The 17,366-nt window shown below is 34.2% G+C and overlaps 1 pseudogene; it reads left to right on the forward strand.

Moving 5' to 3' along the window:
- The first annotated feature begins 4,659 nt into the window (after positions 1-4,659).
- Positions 4,660-10,383, forward strand: LOC100816965 (pentatricopeptide repeat-containing protein At5g14080-like; annotated as a pseudogene).
- The last annotated feature ends 6,983 nt before the right edge of the window (positions 10,384-17,366 follow it).

A 17,366-nucleotide genomic window follows, 5' to 3' on the forward strand; every position in this document is an offset into this window, starting at 1 on the left:
TATACATTGACCGTTATCTGAATGAATCATATGTATGACATGTATTTTATGTCTCAAAACACTTATGTGAATTTTATTATGTAATACATGTTTTGAATTCATTGGATTCTTATGTATCATCTATGCCAATTTTAATGGGCTTAACTTCTCTGACTAAAATGAGCAAGTCCAATTTCACCTCGGTGTTTTGGATCATGATCTTGCTATGTTGGAAGAGAAGTTTGTTACTATTATTGATGTTAGTAGCAATAAAGAGAAAGTTCATTATAAAACTTGGAAAAGATCTAACAGACTCAGCCTAATGTTGATGAGAATGACTGTTGCAGACAGTATTAAGACAACTCTCCCTAAAATCGAAAGTGCTAAAAAGTTTATGTGATTAGTGGGAGAGCGCTCTCAAACAGTTGATAAGTCTGTTGCTGGGACATTAATGAGTACATTTACCACCATGAAGTTTGATGGTTCACGTACTATGTATGAACATGTCATTGAGATGACAAACATTGCAGCAAGACTTAAGACCTTGGGAATATAATGGCTGTGAATGAGAACTTTCTTGTTCAATTTATTCTAAACTCATTATCATCTGAGTTTGGCCTGTTCTAAATGAACTATAATACCATGAAAGATAAATGGAATGTGCATGAATTGCACAATATGTTAGTTCAGGAAGAAACGAGGCTTAAGAATCAAGGAAGTCACTTAGTCCATTATGTTAGCCACCAAGGGAATCAAGGAGCTTGAAAAGAAATTTATGAAGAAGCATGATAAAGGCAAAGGGTCATTAAAGAATAATGACGACTCTTTGCAAATCCAGAAGAAAGGTATCAAAGGGCAATAATTGTCAATTTTATGAAATTAAAACATTTCCAAAAGGATTGCCTAAAATGTAAGTCTTGGTTCGAAAAGAATGGTGAGCTTAATACTCATGTATGTTTTGAATCAAACTTAACTGTATTTTCCCATGATACATGATAGATTAATTCTGGATGTATGACTCATGTTTCTAACATTATGTAGAGATTCCTTACAATCCAAACCATAAGCCCAAATGAGAAGTTCATTTTCATAGGGAATGAAGTGAAAACTCTAGTGGAAATAGTTGAAACTTATTGTTTAAAATGCAACACTGGACATCGTTTAGATTTACTGAAAACTCCTTATGTACCTAGTTTATCTAGGAATTTAGTTTCATTATCTAAACTTGATGTTACTGCATACTCTTTTAATTTTGGTAATGGATGTTTCAATTTATTTAAGCATAATCATCTCATTGGTACTGGTATTCTTGTGATGGTTTATATAAATTGGAAATAGACAGTTTGTATGCTGAAACTGTTTTAACTCTGCATCATAATGTTGGCACTAAACATAGTTTAGTGAATGAACGATCTGCTTTCTTGTGGCATAAACGTTTAGGTCACATTTCTAGATAAAGGATGGAAAGATTAATAAAGAATGAAATTCTTCCTTATCTAGATTTTACGGATCTAAATATTTGTGTGGGTTGTATTAAGGGAAAACAAGCAAAACATACAAAGAAAGAAGCTACAAGAAGCACTCAACTTCTTGAAATTGTGCATACTGATATTTGTGGACCTTTTGATGTTAGTTCTTTCGGAAAGGTTTTATCACCATTATTGATGATTATTCACGTTACGGTTATGTCTACTTACTGCCCGAGATTTCTTAGGCAATGGATGCCTTAGAAATTTACTACAATGAAATAAAAGGGCAATTAGACATAAATGTGAAAATTATTAAATATGATAGAGGTGATGAGTATTACGGAAGATATGATGAAACTGGGCAACACCCAGGTCCATTTGCTAAGCTTGTTAAGAAACGTGCATTTGTGTGCAATACACAATTCTCGGTACACCACAACAAAATGGTGTATCAGAAATGCGTAATAGAACTTTAATGGATATAGTTAGGAGTATGTTAATCAATTAGACTTTACCCGTATCTTTGTGGATGTATGCCTTGAAAACTGCCATGTATTTGTTGAACAGGGTTCCTAGTAAGGTAGTTCCAAAGACACCTTTTGAACTATGGACAAATAGGATACCTAGTATAAGGCACCTGCATGTTTAGGGTTGCCAGACAGAAATAAGGATTTATAATCTGCAAGAAAGAAAATTGGATGCAAGAACAATAAGTGAATATTTCATTGGTTATCCAGAAAAGTCAAAGGGGTATATGTTTTATTGTCCTAATCATAGTATGAGAATTGTCGAAACTGGAAATGCAAGGTTCATTGAAAATAGTGAAATCAGTGGGAGTACAATTCTACGAGAAGTGAAAATTAAAGAAGTTAGAGTGCAAGTCATTTTAACTTGGGCCTCTAGCAGTAAGGTGATTGCTTTTTTTAAATTGTTGTTACAAAATTAATGAAGAGGAGCAACACAATAATGAACCCATGATGCATAATGAACCTATTATGGAAGAACCACAAGAAGTAGCATTAAGGAGGTCTCAAAAAGAAAGAAGACCAGCTATTTCGAATGACTATGTGGTATACTTACATGAAACAGAAACAAACTTAAGCATTAATGATAATAATCCAGTTTCGTTTTCACAAGCTATAAGTTGTGATAATTCTGAGAAGTGGTTAAATGCCATGAAAGAAGAGATAAATTCCATGGAACATAATGGTGTTTAGGACCTTGTAGAATTAACAAAGGGTTGTAAGAGAGTTGGTTGTAAGTGGGTCTTCAAGACTAAACGTGACTCTCATGACAACCTTGAACGTTACAAGGCTAGACTTGTTGCTAAGGAATTTACTCAGAAAGATGACATTGATTACAAAGAGACATTTTACTCGTCTCACGAAAGGATTCTTTCAGGATTATCATGACATTAATAGCCCATTATGACTTGGAGCTACATCAAATAGATGTGAAAACCGCCTTTCTGAATGAAGATTTAGAGGAGAATGTTTGTATGGACCAACCAATGAGGTTCTCAGTTGAAGGAAATGAACACATGGTGTGCATACTAAAAAAAAAAATCAATATACAGTCTTAAAGCAAGCTTCCCGCCAATGGTATTTGAGGTTTAATGATACCATTATTTCCTTTAGATTTAAGGAAAATACTGTTTATCGATGTATGTATCTGAAGGTCAGTGGGAGTAAGGTTATTTTCTAATTTTGTATATTGATGATATCTTGCTTGCAGCTAACAATCTTGGTCTTCTTTATAAGACTAAGAAATTTCTCTCTAGAAACTTTGAAGTAAAAGATATGGGTGAGGTAAGCTATGTGATAGGGATAGAAATATTCCATAATAGATCACAAGGATTGTTAGGCTTATCTCAGAAAGTATATATCGCTAAAGTACTAGAGAGATTCAAGATGGAAAAGTGTTTAACATCACCTATTCTAATTTAGAAATGAGACAAAGTTACTCTAGCACAATGTCCTAGAAATGATATGGAACGAAAAACAAATGAAAGCTATTTTGTATGCATCAGTTGTTGTTGCATCTGAGAGCTGAATTTGTAGTATGTTTTGAGGCTACAATTCAGGCTAATTGGCTGCGGAACTTTATTTCAGGGCTTGGAATTGTTGACAGTATTGCTAGGCCGCTGAAAATGTATTGTGATAACTTCGCAGCAATATTTTTTGTAAGAACGACAAGTACTCTAAGGGTGCTAAGCATATGAAATTGAGGTACTTTGTCGTGAATGAAGAAGTTCAGAAACAAAGAGTGTCAATAGAACATATTAGCACAAACCTTATGATAGTTGACCCTTTGAATAAGGGATTACCGCCCAAGACATTATAGAACATGTTGAAAGTATGGACATTATTGTTATTGATGATCATTAAGTGTAATTTATCTTATGCATTTTAGTGACACTCTGAGCTCAATTATGATATGTTTCAGATTACCTGTTCTCTATGTTTGCATGCATGTTTGTGTTAAAGTAATGTTAACAGGTTTTGTCTTGAAAGAAGACATTATGTTGGACCAATTATGTACTCCTAACTTATGGTCATATTAAGGAGAAGGCTAATTTGTAGTACATGGGAGGGACTATGTCGATTAGATGATGTACAACCGCCATGACTCGAATTGGTTCCTATTCTTAATCATGAAATTATGATGTACCCAGTGTATAGAACAATTTAGTCAATTTTTAATGCGCATTATGTTAGTTAATCTATTTATTTATTTAGTCCATAATGTTTATTAATGTCACATGAGCCAAGTGGGAGAATGTAAGAATTAATGTCTCATGTGAGAGACATGTGACTTATGTAGGGACTAATAAGTAAATAATTAACGATTAAGAGCTAAATTATAATTGGGTTTAATAGAAGTTTCTAGGGTTAACTGCTACTTGATGGGAGTAGTGGTTATAAGAGGGGCTTAATACCCACTAACGTGAAATGAGGTCCCGTTCCTGACCAGAAAGTGTTCTTTTCTTACCCATAGCCATCACGAACACGAACGGAGAGAGACATAAAAGAAAGGCCTAAGGAAGTGAAATCTTATTTCTCTCATTTTCAAGGAAATCAAAGTGCACCAGACGGAAGTTCCTATGGAGAAAGGTACACATCATTATCTATTATTTTTTATTAATTGTTATCATAGATTCCAAGATCATGTTGGTTTTCTATAATTGATAGTCTAGGAAACCTTAAGAATTTTTACATTTTCTTCTTAGCCACCATTCCTTTGCTCTTGGCTTCTTCAATTGGGCCTCTCAGCAACCCGGTTTCACCCACACGCCCTTCATCTTCCACTCACTCCTCAAGTCCCTCTCACACACCAACCACTTCACTGCCATTCACTCACTCCTCAAACAGGCCAAGGCCCTGAACTTTCCCATCCTCCCTTCCTTGTTGAGCTCCATTATAGCGTCCCACATTGCTCGCAACTCTGCCCGCGAAGCCTTTTTGCTCTTCAGTGGTGTTGGCTCTCTCTGTAGTGAAATTGGAGGGGCTACATGTAACTTCCTCCTGGCTGCCCTTGCCTTGGACGGGTGCTTGAAGAGTGCCCACAGGGTGTTTGATGAAATGGCTGAGAGGGGGGTTGGTTTCTGCATGCTGGGATTTGGGGTCTTCGTTTGGCGGGTTTGTGGAGAGGATGATTTGGAGAAAGTGGTGAGTCTGTTGGATGAGGTTGGGGAATGTGGTTCCGGGATTAATGGTTCTGTTGTTGTGGTTTTGATTGTTCGTGGGTAAGGTGTTGGAGGCTTTGTGGATGTTGGATGAACTTGGGCAGGGGATGGAAGCCTGATTTCATGGCTTACTGGGTTGTTGCAGCCGCATTCCGGTCAATGGGAAATGTGGCTGATGAGGTGAAGGTTTTGAAGATGAAGAGGAAGTTAGGGGTGGCTCCCAGGAGTAGTGATTACAGGGACTTGATACTTGGTTTGGTTTTGGAGAGGCGGATTTGTGAAGCAAAAGAAGTTGGGGAGGTTATAGTTGGTGGTAATTTTCCTGTTGAGGATGATGTTCTCAATGCATTGATCAGATCAGTATCAAGTGTTGATCCCGGTGCAGTGATTGTGTTTTTCGATTTCTTGGTTGAGAAAGAGAGGTTCCCTACTATTTTGACCATCAGCAATTTGAGTAGGAACCTATGTAGGCATGGCAAGGCATGGCAAGTTTGATGAATTATTGGAGGTGTTCCATGTTTTGAATTCTCACAACTACTTCAAAGACATGGATGATTACAATGTGATGGTGTCATTTTTGTGCAAGGCTGGGATAGTGAGAGAAGGCTATGCTGTTCTGCAGGAGATGAAGAAGAAAGGGTTCTGCCCCAACGTCTCGTCTTATAATTACATAATGGAAGCGTGTTTTAAGGAGGATCTACTGCGTCCTGCAAGGAAGCTTTGGGATGGGATGTTTTCAAGTGGCTGTTGCGGGAATTTGAAAACATATAACATTCTTATACAAAAATTTTCTGAAGTGGGACAAGCTGAAGAGACTCAGATGCTCTTTTACCACATGTTAGACAAGGGGGTGGAACCTCATGTTACAAGTTACACTTTTCTTCTAGAAGGGCTCTGCCAAGAAGACAAGCTTTTAAGCAGCTTTTGAGCTCTATAACAAGTCTGTCAAACAGGACATCATCCTTGCAAGAGACATATTGAGCTCGTTTATATCGTCACTCTGCAGGAAAGGTATTATTCACTTGATCAAATATTTGTAACAAAGCATGTTGTGAATTCTTGCTTGTCAGCTTGCGGTTGCTAGTCAGCTTGCGGCCTCATATCACAATTTAACATGTTATGCTGTATGTTTCCTATGCAGGACATCTTATGGCTGCATCCAAATTACTTTGGAGTCTCAATCATGATATAGGATGTGCAGAATCCCATGTAATTTTGTTGAAAAGTTTTGCAAATGCACAAGAGATTCCAATTGCCATAGAGCACTTGAAGTGGATTCCAGAAAAATCTCCTTTGGTACTACAAGATATATTTACAGGACTTTTGGCTTCTCTTTCTTCTGCTACATGCCCTGAGCTGATATTACAATTTTTTCAAAGAATACAATACTTGGAAGGATATGTGCAACCGATGATTACCATGTGAGAAGGTTATCATATCATATTGACTATTTAAGTGTCATTGGCTAGGTGTACATGCAACTTAGTTAACAAAATCTTTACAGTGCATTTGGATGAGGAATTTTGAGAGAGTAATTAATTATTTTAGTGAGTTTAAAATTTATGCGGTGAAATATGTTGTTTAGATAAGGAATTCAGAAAGCAATTGAAATTTTGATAATTTTATCAAATATATTAACCAAAGTAGTGGAATTAGAAGTTCCACTAAAAAAATAAAGAATTTGAAATTCTTTCTTGCTCCCATATGTGGTACACTCTTGGTTTAGACCACTCTCTTTCTCGGTGGTTCATACCAGGTTCATTCTCTTACTCTGTCATCTCTGTGAGTTTTGTTGCTTCAATTTGTGTTTCGTTGATTTGTGTTTTGATTTTATTTGATTGTTTGATTTCATTGAATTGCATTTCTGTTTTGCATGATGTCATTGATTATGCACAAGGGCAGGATCTTGTTTTATCAAAGAAAGAGTACATTAGCATTTGTTTCTTATAATTACTCTTGTGATGTTTAAGTTGCTCCCTAGATTTATATTGGACTAAGAACAGGTATTCTTATTTGAGGAGCAAATTTGAAACCCTTCTGAATATCACTTTAGATTTGGCTTCAAAGATAAATTGAATGCAGTTTCTTTTTCCCCGTCAGCAACAGTGGTATTTCTTTATATAGACATTTAATAGGAATTTTATATATAATCACATTATATAAAAGAATAAGATGCCTTAAAAAAACAGTAAGCCTTATTTTTATGTCTGTGCGCAAATGTAGCACATGAACAAAGTAAATAGTAAGCAACACTAATTTGCTATACTTGTATGAGATATATAACAATTCACGTAGTTTCATACCTTCATTTAACCACTTAAGTAGAAATGGTTTGACATGCATTTCACGTATCTTCTTTTTCCTTTAAATTATGATTGATATCTCTGCTGTATGCCCATGTGGACTTTGTAATTAGTAGGAGGTTTAGAGGCCATATTGGGGTACACCAATTGTGATTAGTTTCAAGGTTCAATCATTAATTAATAAGTTATATGTTTGTTTCTTCTGAATCAGAACTTAGGACTTGTTACCGGTGGATAATTCTAGAGAGTTGTTTTCTTGGAGGTGCTTTGTTTCAGCTCAACAAGGCAACAGGTACATCAACATATTTTCTTAGTTCAAGTTAATCATAGCAATGATAGCATACAGGTCACACTTATCTCTCTGTTTTTCTATAGAATCTATATTTGTTTTCAAAACTGTGTGAGTGCACAAGTTCACAAACTTTAACCCCTTCTATATCAAAATTTGCAAGGCAGCCTTCAAAGCATGGTAGCATTGTCCCATTCCCATTTGCTGCTCATATGGTTGTGCTGTGTTAATTTGCAAATTAAAATATTATTGTAATTTTCAATTGAAAATAAACTAGGCTGATATATATATATATATATATATATATATATATATATATATATATATATATATATATATATATATATATAGAGAGAGAGAGAGAGAGAGAGAGAGAGAGAGAGAGAGAGAGAGAGAGAGAGAGAGAGAATCAATAATTGAAACTAGGAAGTGTTAAGAAATAAGAATTGTGACATGAGGCTTGAGGGAAAATGAGAGAAAGTTAGGTAACTGAACAAAGACAGTGTGGATGGGAAAATATAATCAAAGCTTTTAGGAGTTTGTTCTAATAGTTTTCTGTGCATGTCTTGCTTGAGAGAGAGAGAGAGATTAGGAAACTGAGAGCCAGTCAGCCAGAGAACTAAATGTGTGTAAATTGTCATATGATATTATCTGCAGATAATGCTAATCAATGATATTCATCTGACCTTCCATGGAACTCAAACTGTTCTGTGGAAATTGAAGATTTCTGCAACTCTTTCCCAGTCAGTTTCTCCCAAATTTAGACTACCTCTCTCTTGGATAATATGTTTTCTGGCGGCCTTATGTAAACTGTCTTGTTTGGAGTTCTGGGCATTGCTTACCCTAAAGAAAAACTAAGCATTGCTTATTGATGTCATGTGCTCCTTGCTCATGATTTGATCAATGTCCCAAAATTTCTAGATCATTTGATTAAATTTTATTTTCAAGTCGCTAGAAGACAATGCAATTCTTATCATCATTGTAACTTGAAATTTGAGTCGAAGTAGACTGGGGTTTGTACTATGAAGCATGATGTTCAAGGACTTGTTACTTGGGTGCTCAGTGAAGGATTGTCAAAAACACATGTTGAATAGGAACATAATAACTTGTGTACAAGGGATATATCAAAGTAAAAAAGCACATATTATTTAGCTTTCTTTCATGTGTAAATTGATAAAATCACATCTTTTGCAAAATCATTTTTTAAAAAGTTGTTTGAGCACAACAATATCATTAACGGGAAGATATTCATTTAACTTGACAGTATTCTGTATGTTTATGCTGTGATTGTGGGTTGCATTATGTCCCACAAATGATATTGTTGTGCTTTTATGTTATTGATCAATGATGCCTCACATGATTGGAACTTAACTAGTTTAAGTTTGAAAATAGGAAAATGATCTTTAATAAAAGTTGGTAAAATTATGAATATTTTTATTTTATAGTTGAAAATCTGTTTCATTTTATAAAAAGGTATGGAAAAAGAAATGTACATGCATGTGCCTTCTTAGTGGGGGAAAATATAAAAATCAATGGCTTTCAGCAACCTTGTCCCCAGGTACCTGATAGACAGTTTATATATACATTTCAGTACAATTGTAGGATGATATGAAAATACAAGCAAAACAGAAAATCTGTCAATAACCAAATAAAATTTAAATAATACTTGAGGGTAGAGTCACTGTTCATCAGTACCTATTAAAAAAAAAGAATGAGGGTATTGGGAGAGGGGTCATGTAAGAATTATCACATGAATAATAACAAAAGGGTTCCATTCGTGATCGGAAGTAGAAAATAATAACAGCTTTGAAGAATGAATTATATGAATAATCAGAATCAATATTATATTCCTCTATATAAATTAGCCAGCTCCAATCCAACAAACCCTCACTGAAAATAAACTTTACCCCCATCTCAAATGCATATCATAAACAGCATGAACATAGTCACTGAGGAGGTCATGGAGTATCTAAAGAGGATGTTCACATGGATTAGTAAATTCTCCTACAAATATACGGTGGATGAACAGGTGCGTCTCCACGTGCATTTTGGAGACATCCGATGCCACGTTTTGCTGTTAGATGGGCCCCAGATGCCACTAATCACCATAGACGCACATGCTACATACCACTTCCCGTTTGAGCGTACCCCTTAGTGTTATATTAACCATATCATTTTCTATTATGCTTACTTTGGATTTGAGTGACTGGATAACCCACTGCGATTCTTGCAACAATTTTTCAGGCATGGTGCTAACGAGTGGGCCACTAGATCTACTTTCTGAGGATACATCCGTTGAGGTCTTAAAGGATATGGGAGATTTTGTCGATGATGAGGATCTTACACCATTCAAGATCACATTCTACCGTGGGGTCTGTGATGAAGAGATATCCGAGGAAGATATGGTTTCGTCCACAACAAGGAGTGCGATTCTTGAGAAGATGAGAGCGACTCTTATGAGGATATGATTCCGTCCTAGGTAGTATTGGGTCTTTGGTAGTGACTACTCTAAGTGTAGGATTATTTTTTTCCTTTTTAATGTATATTTGGGGTGAGAAGATTTCTATATTCGATGTCAAGATATTTGATGTATTAATACCTTTGGTGGTATTGTATATTATTTTGTGGGGGCAATGAATACTCTATCTTTTGGCAAAACAGTTATAATTATTTCAGTACATTTGTTTATATCTCAAGGGTCATTAAGGCTCGGTACATATGATTTCCTATTTTTTTCAGTTTACCATCATTTAATTTTGTACAAATTAATTCTTTATAAGTTGTACTTTATTATAGAGTTGTGTGAGGATGAAAGAAAAATGACAACAATTTTTGAAAAAAAAATTAAATAGAAAATGCATTTTAACGATACCTTGTATTCATGAGCACTTTAATTATATGTACATGCTTTAATAAAACTTTGTGCGTGTGCATGTGTGCACGTGTGTGTGTTTTTTCTTCTTTTCCCAAAGGAAAAACAAAGCATTGACATATTTTATCAACATAGAAATAAAAACTAAATTTAATGATGTGTATTTTGTAAAATATATTATTTAAATGGTTTTAAAGCAATATTTCAGAAAAATAATTTGAGATGTTACAAAATAAGTGTCATGCACATAGTCTTGGATGAGCATTACGAAACACCCTTCTTATTGAATTTTTTAACATCTCCATCAATTATCACAAACACTGGAGACTTTCCTTTCATGGTTTCCAAAAATTATTCTAATAACCGAACATATGTTTCCTCTATTTTGTTGGCAACAACAAGAACACCAAAAACAGTTCTATGATTATGGTGGTTGACACCGAATAATATGACCAACAGATCATACTTATTCTTCCCGTAAGTGGCATCAAATGCCAAGACATCACCAAATACACTATAGTCAACTTGAATAATCCAATCACACCAAAACAAGTGTTGGAGTCTATTCTCTTCATCAACCGTGTGTTAGAAAAACATCAACGGGTCCTTCGCTTCTAAACCACTGAGGAATTGCAATGCAGATTTAGCATCATCGTTCCTCAACTTTCATTGCCTTCCAGCTTGGTTATAGACATCTTTCTTACGATAAGTAAGCTTGTCATAACCTCCACACTGATATGTAGTTGCTCCATAGATTTGTGGCGTACTTATGCCAACAACTCTCATTATTCACTTGCATTAAATCAAAGTCACTCATTGTCCTATGACTTGGCAACATCCTGCATTCTTCATCGTTCAGCAACTCATGACTGTGACCATTATGAATATATGATACATACCGAAGCCTTGAGTTAATGCCGATATGCACCCTACACTCTGTTCTACACCCACACCTTGTTTTTCGCCTTATATACCTTTTGTGCTTCTCATTTGTCAACCCACGGTCCTCTCTTTTTCCTTTCCTATGACAAAAAAGTTTGTCGCAAAATTTTTTACCTTTCTTATTTTTCAAGATTTTGCCCTTTCTTGCTCCAGAACCCTTCCCTCTAGCAAACCAACAATAGAAACAATAACCCATCTCAAGACTAACAAACAAAAGGTTTTTGGCATCATCAACACTTAAGGTGCTCAACTCAAAACTAAATAGTGGTAGGATTCTCACTTGCACCAAATTCACCAACTGAAATTAAGTCCATTGAACATCTATCATCGCATTTTCCTTTAACATACTTGTCTTCATTGGCGGTTCCATCAATTTCACCTCCTTCAATTGAGTTGAGAGAATATACATCATCAAACTGTATCAAAACAGTAACCTTCATTATCAGTTATAGAAAAATCACTCCCTTCTATTGAGTCCACTGAACATCCATCATCTAATTCCATATCAATACAGTCATCTTCACCACTATCACACACATCTCCAGCAACCACATCAATTGGAGTGTCCTCTAAACCCTTCCACAAAAAAAAAAAATAAGGGTATATATATTCAATAACAAACAAAATTCTATTCACAAATCTACAGACTTAAACATTGGTACAGTACATTTATCTATACAACAATGGATCCAAAGTTTCAAAAACAGAAAAATACCTTGCAAGTTTTGGAACTAAATGGACTATATTCAATATACGAACATGCTCCACCACCACTACCATCCATGTAGAATTCCATAATCAACTCAAAAGTGCCCCGTCAAAAGCAATATTGGGTAAACATAAAATAAAAAATTACCAAAAAATAGATAGAATGCCCAATTCCTGAAAGTACTATTGATGGTACTCTTCTATCACTTGAAAAAAGTCCCATATATTCTAAAGGGAAAAAAATGCCGATAACAATATAGTTTGCTTCAATTTTGCATAGATTTGCGCACATTCCAAGGAGAAAAAAGAGTTGCACACCTCATCTTATATAATTATAAGAGCTGCAGCTTAACTTCACAAGCAATTAGTCAATTAGAGGATACAACTAAACGGGAAATAGTCTCACCGTAAGCATGAATAAATAACACTAGTCAAGTACGGGATTAAATAAGAAAGGAATCTAGTCTTAATAAAGGATCACTTTTATTATTCTTAGACATGTTTTAATTCAATTAAAAAACTTAGATACAATTTACTTTAGTCCCCAAAGTTAAATTAATTTAGCTACCCCATTCCTAGTTCCCACCAACGAGAAGAAAACTCAACACATTATAAACTAAAATAAATCCATAATCCAAAAAATTCTTCAAACTAATAACCAACAAGTAATTGTTCTTCTTTTCCTAGTCTCACACTTCCCGACACCTTCTCATAACATACTTTACACAAAGAAAAATCAGCCGCAATCATATTCTCATGTTGGGTCAGAAAAATAATTATAGAAGCAAGGCAATGAAGTAGCTCTAAAATTTTAAAGGTTTTCTAAATTAACAATTATAGGAAACCAATAAGATCTTGAAACTTATGATTCTCACAAATAATAGATAAACAATGCGTATCTTTCTCCATAGTGAGACTTCTCTTCGATGTACTTTGATTTCTTGAAAGAAGAGAGAAACAAGATTTCACTTCCTTGACTATTCTTTCTACGTTTGTGATGGTTAGAGATTAGAAAGAACTTTTTTCTGTCAAGAAGGGGACTTTGTTTCACATTAGTGGGTATTCACCCCTTTTATAATCACTAGTTCCATCAAGTAACAATTACTTCTAGAAATTTTTCCTATATAATACAATTACAATTTAGTTCCTAATTATTAATTATTTATTTATTAGTCCCTACATAAGTCACATGCCTTTCACAAAGAGATATTAATTCTAACATTCTTCCACATGGCTCATGTGACATTAATAAATATTATGGACTAAATAAAGAAATAGATTAAACTAACATAATATGCATTAAAATGACTAAATTGTTTTATACATTGAGTACATCATAATTTCATGATTAAGAATATGAACCAATTTGAGTCATAGCGGTTGTACATCACTTAATCGATATAGTTCATTCCATGTACTACAAATTAGTATTCTCCTTAATATGACCATTAGTTAGGAGTACATAATTGGTCCAACATAATATTTTTATTCAAGACAAATCCTGTTAACATTACTCTAATATCAATATGCATGCAAACATAGAGAGCAAGTAATCAGAAACATCATAAATGAGCTTAGAATGTCACTAAAAAGCATAAGATAAATTACACATAATGATCACCAATAACAATAATATTCATACTTTTAACATGTTCTATAAATGTCTTTGGCGGTAATCTCTTTTTCAAAGGATCTACTAGCATAAAATTTGTGCTAATATGTTCTATTGACACTCTTTGTTTCTGAACTTCTTCCTTCACGATAAAGTACTTCAATTCCATATGTTTAGCACCTTTAAAGTACTTGTCCTTCTTAGAAAAATACTATTGTGGAGTTATCACAATACATTTCCAGCGGTCTAACAATACTATCGACAATTCCAAGCCCTGAGATAAAGTTTCGCAGCCAATTAGCCTGAATTATAGCCTCAAAATATGCTACAAATTCAATTTCCATGGTAGATGCAACAACATCTGATGCATACGGAATTACTTCCATTTGTTTTCGTTCCATATCATTTATAGGACATTGTGCAAGACCAAATTTGTCTCCTTTCTAAATTGGAACAGGTGATGTTAAACACCTTTCCATCCTGAATCTCGCTAGTACTTTATTGATATATATTTTCTGAGATAAGTCTAATAATCCTTGTGATCTATTATGGAATATTTATATCCCTATTACATAGCTTACCTCACCCATATCTTTCACTTCAAATTTGCTAGAGAGAAATTTCTTAGTCTCATGAAGAAGACCAAGATCATTAGTTGCAAGCAAGATATCATCAACATACTGAATTAAAAAAATAACCTTACTGCCACTGACCTTTAGATATATACAATGATCAACAGTATTTTCCTTAAATCCAAAGGAAACAATGGTATCATTAAACTTCAAATATCATTGGTGGGAAGCTTGCTTACGATTGTATATTGATTTCTTTAATTTGCACACCATGTGTTCCTTTCCTTCTATTGAAAACCCCATTGGTTGGTCCATATAAACATTCTCCTTTAAATCTCCATTAAGAAAGGCAATTTTCACATTCATCTGATGTAGCTCCAAGTCATAATGGGCTACTAATATCATGATAATCCTGAAAAAATTCTTTCGTGAGACCGGTGAAAACGTCTCTCAATGTCATCTTTCTGAGTAAATCCCTTAGCAACAAGTCTAGCCTTGTAACATTCAAGGTTTCCATGAGAGTCACGTTTAGTCTTGAAGACCCACTTACAACCCTTTGACAATTCTACAAGGTCCTAAACGAAACTTACATAGCATTCATCTCTTCATTCATGGTATTTAACCACTTTTCAGAATTATCACAACTTACAGCTTGTGAAAACGAAACTGGATCATTATCATTAATGCTTAAGTCTGTTTCTATTTCATGTAGGTATACCACATAGTCATTCGAAATAACTGGTCTTCTTTCTCTTTGAGACCTCCTTAATGCTATTTTGTGTGGTTCTTCCATAATAGGTTCATTATGTATCATGAGCTCATTATTGTGTTGATCTTCTTCATTATTGTTTGGAACAACAACTAAAGGAGCAATCACCTTACTGCTAGAGGCACAAGCTAAAGGGACTTGCTCTCTAACTTCTTTAATTTCCACTTCTTATGGAACTGTACTCCCACTGATTTCACAATTTTCAATGATTCCCAATGTCGACAATTCTCATACTATGATTAGGACAATAAAACATATACCCCATTGACTTTTCTGGATAATCAATGAAGTATCCACTGATTGTTCTTGCATCCAACTTTCTTTCTTGTGGATTATAAATCCTTATTTCTATCTGGCAACCCCAAACACTCAGGTGCCTTATACTAGGTGTCTCATTCGTCCACAGTTCAAAAGGTGTCTTTGGAACTGCCTTACTAGGAACCCTAATCAACAAATACATGGCAGTTTTCAAGGCATACATCCACAAAGATACGGGTAAAGTTGAATTACTTAACATACTCCTAACCATATCCATTGAAGTTCTATTATGCCTTTTTGATACACCATTTTGTTGTGGTGTACCAGGAAATGTGTATTGCGCACAAATGTCACGTTTCTAAAGAAGTTTTGCAAATGGACCTGGGTGTTGCCCAGTTTCATCGTATCTTCCATAATATTCATCACCTCTATTAGACCTAATGTTGGACAAGTGGCCTTAATAACTTAAGAGAGGGGTGAATTAAGTTAAAAAATTCTCGTTGGTCAAGTGGCCTCAATAACTTAAGAGGGAGGATGAATTAAGTTAAAAAAATTCATGTTTAATTGACTTCTAAATCCCCTTTTAAATCTATATGTTAAGAATATTGAAAATGAAGATGAAAGTTATATCAACAGAATACTTCAAGTGTGCAAGATAAATAAAATATGCAAGATAAAGTAATCAAGATAGGGAAGAAAGTAATGCAAACTCAGTTCACCATGGTTCGACCACTTCATGTGCCTACATCCAATCCTCAAGCAACCCACTTGAGATTTTCACTAACTTTGTAAAAATCTTTTTTAAAACTTCTGAATACCCGAGGGATCTTTTTCCCTTGTGTTCAAGAAACTCATAATTTAAGAGACAAATAGCCTCTTGATCTCAATAAGTCTTTAAAGAAAGTACAAATGTTTTTCTCTCTTTTAGAGAAAAAGATACAAGATGAAGTTCTTAGACGAATCCTTAATTGATTTGCAAGTGTTTGACCAATCATTTGTTTTTGAGAGGATAAGACAATAAAGTTTTGAAAAACTCTGTTAAAAACTTTCGTAGATAAGTCACATATTTATAGGCCCTTAATGGCTTTTCAATAACTTATGAAAGGATGTGACTTTTCAGAGTAACTTTTGAAATTTCCCCACTGATAATCGGTTACAACTCTTTAGTAATCGATTACACTTTTGAAATTTTGTAGTTCCGTTATTGGTAATTCTTTTAAAGACATATTTTTCCTCTCAACAACTCCATTTTGTTGAGGGGTTCTAGGTGAAGAAAAATTATGTTTAATATCATTTTCATCACAAAATAATTCAAAATCTTTATTTTCAAATTCTCCTCCATGATCACTCCTAATGGATACAATGTTAAGATTTTTCTTGTTTTGAATGAGTTTAGCAAGTTTCTTAAAAGCATGAAAAACATCACTTTTGTGAGTAAGAAATAATGTCCAAGTGAATCTTGAATAATCATCAAATATAACAAGGGCATAGTAATTTCCACCAAAACTCATGATTCTAGAAGGACCAAAGAGATCCATATGCAAAAGTTGTAAGGGTTGAGTGGTAGAAACAATATTTTTTGATTTGAAAGATACCCTTACTTGTTTTCCTTTTTGACATGCATCACATAATCTATCTTTTTCAAATCTGAGTTTTGGTAACCCAATTACTAAATATTTAGAAATTAATTTATTTAAATGATCCATATTTATATGAGCAATTCTCTTATGCCATAACCATGAATCATTATCTTTGCCTAAAAAGCATTGAACATGATTTGATGTTTTATCTAAATTTATCATGTATACATTATTAGTTCTATATCCTATATGTTTTATATTCTTGTCATGTTTATTTTCAATAAAACAATTTTGAAAATCAAATGATACTAGAAAGCCTTTATCACAT

Source organism: Glycine max, chromosome 19 (assembly GCF_000004515.6).
Source record: "Glycine max cultivar Williams 82 chromosome 19, Glycine_max_v4.0, whole genome shotgun sequence".
Classification (NCBI taxonomy): Eukaryota; Viridiplantae; Streptophyta; class Magnoliopsida; order Fabales; family Fabaceae; genus Glycine; species Glycine max.